Here is a 7,500-nt window from a genome sequence, read left to right as displayed (position 1 = left end):
CGTTCGCCGCGCCTACTAGAGCTGATTTCTTCGGACTCCGATCAGAAAATCCGCCGATGCATGTCGTTAACACCTAGTCCGCCTCGTCCGATCGATCTAGGCCGTCTCGATCCACCCATCGCGCATCGAAAGTCGCATCTCTCGAACTCCGATCCGGAAATCGGCCGATGCATCACGTTAACTATTTCTTATATATCTAATATAATATACATCGAGACGGTAAGAATTCTTTTAATCGAAGATATACATATACTTCTCATCAATATCCAAAAGCTTATCGAAAAATAAATTACTCAACTTTTACGTGAAGAATCGTTCACCCAAACCTTATCCCCTATATATGTCAGGAGAACCCAAGGTTCCCCTCCAGACACGATTTAGCAAACTTTTCCCGATCGATCCGACCCACCGAGGCCGTCTCGACCGTCCGCTGCGCCTACTAGGGCCGATTTCTTCGGACTCCGATCAGAAAATATACCGATGCATGTCGTTAACACCTAGTCCGCCTCGTCCGATCTATCTAAACAGTCTCGACGCACCCAACACTCTTTCAAAGTCGGATTACTCGGACTCAATCTGAAAATGGACCGATGCATGACGTCAACACTTAGCCCGCCTCGTCTGATCGATCTAAGCCATCTCGACCCACCCAACACGCCTTCCAAGTCGGATCACTCGGACTTCGATCTGAAAATCTCCGGACTCATTTTTATGAATATCCCCAGTCAGTAAGAACGTTATTTCGCCAATATATACCAACAATAAACCATATTCCAATAGCTGAACCAAAAATATAATTCCCGATCCAAACGTTCTGCATCGCCCAACGCGACCACCTTCCCTATATATGTCAGGAGAGCACAGGGTTCCCCTCCAGACAACACTTACGCTCTATCCCCGACTCTCGGTCGATCGATAGGCCAGGTCAGCGGTGTCTGTTTCGGCCGAAGCTCGGACTTTGGTCAAAATGTTCCGATACAAAATTTGAACCAAGATAGATACAGATATGATTCCTTCTTAAATATACGTTGATTATCGAACAGAATATGGTAAATATTTTGCGATGACCGAGGATTTCATGAATTTTTTTTTTTTTCGAAAAAATTTTCTGTTATCGGAATTTCCTCAAATTTCATTTGGTTGCCTACTAATGCATATTAAAAACGATAATCAACAATCAGAATCATTATTTATCATTTATTTCAATTTTTATAATGAAAAACGTTCACGTCCTTTCGCGCCTCTCGATCGTCGTTTACGTGATGCATCGGTCAGCCCTAGTTTACGTGGTGCATCGGTAAGATCGAGTTCACGTTCTGCATCGGTAAGATCCAGTTCACGTGGTGCATCGGTAAGATCGAGATTACGTGGTGCATCGGTAAGATCGAGTTTACGTGGTGCATCGGTAAGATCCAATTCACGTTCTGCATCGGTAAGATCCAGTTCACGTGGTGCATCGGTGAGATCGAGTTTACGTTCTGCATCGGTGTGATCTAGTTTACGTTGTGCATCGGTAAGATCGAGATTACGTGAAGCATCGGTATGATCGAGTTTACGTTCTGCATCGGTCTGGACTTAGAGATATATTTTCGACGTGAAAATGTTCCGATACAACTTTTGAACCAGGATAGTTAGAGAGATGATTTTTTCTGGGATGTACGTTGATTGGGGAATGGATTGTGGAAAATAACTTGCCATGACCGAGGTGTTCTCGAATTTTTTTTTTTTTTCGAAAAATATTTTCTGATTTTGGATTTTACTCAAATTTGATTTCGTTGCCTTCTAATGTGTTCTAAAAGAGTAAATCAGTAATCAGAATCGAAAAATATTTTTCGGATTTTTTTTTTTTTGAAAAAAAATTTTCTGATTTTGGAATTTCCTCAAATTTGATTTGGTTGCCTTCTAATGTGTTTTTAAAGCGTAAATCAGTAATCAGAATCAATATTCATTGTCGACTTTAATTTTTATAAGGAAAAATGTTCACGTCCTTAAACGCCTCCCCATCATTAGCCCGAGTCCAAGTCGATGTCAGTCCCGAGCGGACGGTGTCAGATACTACCTATCGCCCCGGTCTGGACTTGGCGAGGTATTTCGACGTGAAATGTTCCGATACAACTTTTGAACCAGGATAGTTAGAGAGATGATTTCTTCTATGTTGTACGTTGATTGTGGAATGGATTGTGGGAAATAACTTGCCATGACCCAGGTGTTCTTGAATTTTTTTTTTTTTCGAAAAAAATTTTCTGATCTTGAAATTTCCTCAAATCTGATTGCGTTGCCTTCTAATGTGTTCTAAAAGAGTAAATCAGTAATCAGAATCAATATTCATTGTCGACTTTAATTTTTATAAGGAAAAATGTTCACGTCCTTAAACGCCTCTCCATCGTTACCCCCGACTCCAAGACGATGTTAGACCGGAGCGGACGGTGTCAGATGCGACCGATCTCCCCGGTCTGGACTTAGCGAGATATTCCGACGTGAAATGTTCCGATACAAAAATTTAACTGTGATAGTTAGAGAGATGGTTCCTTTTGTGATGTACGTTGATTGTGTAATAGAATATGGAAATAAACTTGAGATGACCGAGGTCTTCTGGGATTTTTTTTTTTTTTCGAAAAATATTTTTCGATTTCGGAAATCCCTCAAATTTCATTGAGATATGTCCTAATGTGTTCTTAAAGCTTAAATCAACAATCAGAATTAATATCCAAAAGTTATTTCATTTTTTATGAGGAAAAACGTTCACGTCCTTTCCGCTCCCAAAAAGTGAGATATCATAGAAAATATCGCAATATATGTTGTTTACGGCCATACCACGCTGAAATTGCCAGTTCTCGTCAGAACACTGAAGCCAAGCAGCGTCGGGCGCGGTTAGTACTTGGATGGGTGACCGCTTGGGAACACCGCGTGCTGTAAGCTTTTTTTTTACGTTCTGCATCGGTCTGCCGAGATAACGTGGTGCATCGGTATGATCGAGTTTACGTTCTGCATCGGTAAGATCGAGATTACGTGATGCATCGGTAAGATTGAGATTACGTGGTGCATCGGTAAGATCGAGATTACGTGGTGCATCGGTAAGATCGAGTTTACGTGGTGCATCGGTAAGATCCAATTCACGTTCTGCATCGGTAAGATCCAGTTCACGTGGTGCATCGGTGAGATTGAGATTACGTGGTGCATCGGTAAGATCGAGTTTACGTGGTGCATCGGTAAGATCCAATTCACGTTCTGCATCGGTAAGATCCAGTTCACGTGGTGCATCGGTAAGATTGAGATTACGTGGTGCATCGGTAAGATCGAGTTTACGTGGTGCATCGGTAAGATCCAATTCACGTTCTGCATCGGTAAGATCCAGTTCACGTGGTGCATCGGTAAGATTGAGATTACGTGGTGCATCGGTAAGATCGAGTTTACGTGGTGCATCGGTAAGATCCAATTCACGTTCTGCATCGGTAAGATCCAGTTCACGTGGTGCATCGGTAAGATGGAGATTACGTGGTGCATCGGTAAGATCGAGATTACGTGGTGCATCGGTAAGATCTACTTTACGTTCTGCATCGGTCTGCCCTTGTTTACGTGGTGCATCGGTAAGATCGAGATTACGTGAAGCATCGGTATGATCGAGTTTACGTTCTGCATCGGTCTGCCCGATATTACGTGGTGCATCGGTTCAGCCCTAGTTTACGTTGTGCATCGGTCTGGACTTAGAGATATATTTTCGACGTGAAAATGTTCCGATACAACTTTTGAACCAGGATAGTTAGAGAGATGATTTTTTCTGTGATGTACGTCGATTGGGGAATGGATTGTGGAAAATAACTTGCCATGACCGAGGTGTCCTCGAATTTTTTTTTTTTTCGAAAAAAATTTTCTGATTGTGGAATTTTCTCAAATTTGATTTGGTTGCCTCCTAATGTGTTCTAAAAGAGTAAATCAGTAATAGGAATCGAAAAATATTTTTCGGATTTTTTTTTTTTTCGAAAAAAATTTTCTGATCGTGGAATTTCCTCAAATTCGATTTGGTTGCCTTCTAATGTGTTTTTAAAGCGTAAATCAGTAATCAGAATCAATATTCATTGTCGACTTTAATTTTTATAAGGAAAAATGTTCACGTCCTTAAACGCCTCCCCATCATCAGCCCGAGTCCAAGTCGATGTCAGTCCCGAGCGGACGGTGTCAGATACTACCTATCGCCGAGGTCTGGACTTGGCGAGATATTACGACGTGAAATGTTCCGATACAACTTTTGAACCAGGATAGTTAGAGAGATGATTTCTTCTATGTTGTACGTTGATTGTGGAATGAAATACGGAAAATAACTCGCCATGACCGAGGTGATTACGATTTTTTTTTTTTTTTTCGAAAAAAATTTTCTGATCGTGGAATTTTCTCAAATTTGATTTGGTTGCCTCCTTATATGTTCTAGTAGCGATAATCAACAATCAGAATCAAAATCCATGATCGGGTTTGATTTTTATAAGGAAAAATGTTCACGTCCTTTTTTTCAACCCCGACTCATTGACGATGTTAGAACCGAGCCGGCGGTGTCAGATACGACCGATCGCCCCGGTCCCGATCGTCATTTACGTTGTGCATCGGTCTGCCCGAGATTACGTGGTGCATCGGTATGATCGAGTTTACGTGGTGCATCGGTAAGATCCAATTCACGTTCTGCATCGGTAAGATCCAGTTCACGTGGTGCATCGGTAAGATGGAGATTACGTGGTGCATCGGTAAGATCGAGATTACGTGGTGCATCGGTAAGATCTACTTTACGTTCTGCATCGGTCTGCCCTTGTTTACGTGGTGCATCGGTAAGATCGAGATTACGTGAAGCATCGGTATGATCGAGTTTACGTTCTGCATCGGTCTGCCCGATATTACGTGGTGCATCGGTTCAGCCCTAGTTTACGTTGTGCATCGGTCTGGACTTAGAGATATATTTTCGACGTGAAAATGTTCCGATACAACTTTTGAACCAGGATAGTTAGAGAGATGATTTTTTCTGTGATGTACGTCGATTGGGGAATGGATTGTGGAAAATAACTTGCCATGACCGAGGTGTCCTCGAATTTTTTTTTTTTTCGAAAAAAATTTTCTGATTGTGGAATTTTCTCAAATTTGATTTGGTTGCCTCCTAATGTGTTCTAAAAGAGTAAATCAGTAATAGGAATCGAAAAATATTTTTCGGATTTTTTTTTTTTTCGAAAAAAATTTTCTGATCGTGGAATTTCCTCAAATTCGATTTGGTTGCCTTCTAATGTGTTTTTAAAGCGTAAATCAGTAATCAGAATCAATATTCATTGTCGACTTTAATTTTTATAAGGAAAAATGTTCACGTCCTTAAACGCCTCCCCATCATCAGCCCGAGTCCAAGTCGATGTCAGTCCCGAGCGGACGGTGTCAGATACTACCTATCGCCGAGGTCTGGACTTGGCGAGATATTACGACGTGAAATGTTCCGATACAACTTTTGAACCAGGATAGTTAGAGAGATGATTTCTTCTATGTTGTACGTTGATTGTGGAATGAAATACGGAAAATAACTCGCCATGACCGAGGTGATTACGATTTTTTTTTTTTTTTCGAAAAAAATTTTCTGATCGTGGAATTTTCTCAAATTTGATTTGGTTGCCTCCTTATATGTTCTAATAGCGATAATCAACAATCAGAATCAAAATCCATGATCGGGTTTGATTTTTATAAGGAAAAATGTTCACGTCCTTTTTTTCAACCCCGACTCATTGACGATGTTAGAACCGAGCCGGCGGTGTCAGATACGACCGATCGCCCCGGTCCCGATCGTCATTCACGTTGTGCATCGGTCTGCCCGAGATTACGTGGTGCATCGGTATGATCGAGTTTACGTGGTGCATCGGTAAGATCCAATTCACGTTCTGCATCGGTAAGATCCAGTTCACGTGGTGCATCGGTAAGATGGAGATTACGTGGTGCATCGGTAAGATCGAGATTACGGGGTGCATCGGTAAGATCTACTTTACGTTCTGCATCGGTCTGCCCTTGTTTACGTGGTGCATCGGTAAGATCGAGATTACGTGAAGCATCGGTATGATCGAGTTTACGTTCTGCATCGGTCTGCCCGATATTACGTGGTGCATCGGTTCAGCCCTAGTTTACGTTGTGCATCGGTCTGGACTTAGAGATATATTTTCGACGTGAAAATGTTCCGATACAACTTTTGAACCAGGATAGTTAGAGAGATGATTTTTTCTGTGATGTACGTCGATTGGGGAATGGATTGTGGAAAATAACTTGCCATGACCGAGGTGTCCTCGAATTTTTTTTTTTTTCGAAAAAAATTTTCTGATTGTGGAATTTTCTCAAATTTGATTTGGTTGCCTCCTAATGTGTTCTAAAAGAGTAAATCAGTAATAGGAATCGAAAAATATTTTTCGGATTTTTTTTTTTTTCGAAAAAAATTTTCTGATCGTGGAATTTCCTCAAATTCGATTTGGTTGCCTTCTAATGTGTTTTTAAAGCGTAAATCAGTAATCAGAATCAATATTCATTGTCGACTTTAATTTTTATAAGGAAAAATGTTCACGTCCTTAAACGCCTCCCCATCATCAGCCCGAGTCCAAGTCGATGTCAGTCCCGAGCGGACGGTGTCAGATACTACCTATCGCCGAGGTCTGGACTTGGCGAGATATTACGACGTGAAATGTTCCGATACAACTTTTGAACCAGGATAGTTAGAGAGATGATTTCTTCTATGTTGTACGTTGATTGTGGAATGAAATACGGAAAATAACTCGCCATGACCGAGGTGATTACGATTTTTTTTTTTTTTCGAAAAAAATTTTCTGATCGTGGAATTTTCTCAAATTTGATTTGGTTGCCTCCTTATATGTTCTAATAGCGATAATCAACAATCAGAATCAAAATCCATGATCGGGTTTGATTTTTATAAGGAAAAATGTTCACGTCCTTTTTTTCAACCCCGACTCATTGACGATGTTAGAACCGAGCCGGCTGGTGTCAGATACGACCGATCGCCCCGGTCCCGATCGTCATTTACGTTGTGCATCGGTCTGCCCGAGATTACGTGGTGCATCGGTCTGGACTTAGAGATATATTTTCGACGTGAAAATGTTCCGATACAACTTTTGAACCAGGATAGTTAGAGAGATGATTTTTTCTGTGATGTACGTCGATTGGGGAATGGATTGTGGAAAATAACTTGCCATGACCGAGGTGTCCTCGAATTTTTTTTTTTTTTTCGAAAAAAATTTTCTGATCGTGGAATTTTCTCAAATTTGATTTGGTTGCCTCCTAATGTGTTCTAATAGCGATAATCAACAATCAGAATCAAAATCCATGGTCGGGTTTGGTTTTTATAAGGAATAATGTTCACGTCCTTTTTTTCAACCCCGACTCATTGACGATGTTAGAACCGAGCCGGCGGTGTCAGATACGACCGATCGCCCCGGTCCCGATCGTCATTTACGTTGTGCATCGGTCTGCCCGAGATTACGTGGT

The 7,500-nt window shown here is 41.2% G+C and overlaps 1 non-coding gene across 1 annotated transcript; it reads left to right on the top strand.

Moving 5' to 3' along the window:
• Positions 1-2,800: 2,800 nt before the first annotated feature.
• On the top strand, positions 2,801-2,919 carry LOC123688413. Its single transcript, XR_006749936.1, has one exon. It is a non-coding gene; the product is annotated as a 5S ribosomal RNA (ribosomal RNA).
• The last annotated feature ends 4,581 nt before the right edge of the window (positions 2,920-7,500 follow it).

The sequence above is a fragment of the Harmonia axyridis genome, chromosome X (genome assembly GCF_914767665.1).
Source record: "Harmonia axyridis chromosome X, icHarAxyr1.1, whole genome shotgun sequence".
In the NCBI taxonomy this organism is placed as follows: domain Eukaryota; kingdom Metazoa; phylum Arthropoda; class Insecta; order Coleoptera; family Coccinellidae; genus Harmonia; species Harmonia axyridis.
This window is presented reverse-complemented; position numbering and strand designations above follow the sequence as displayed.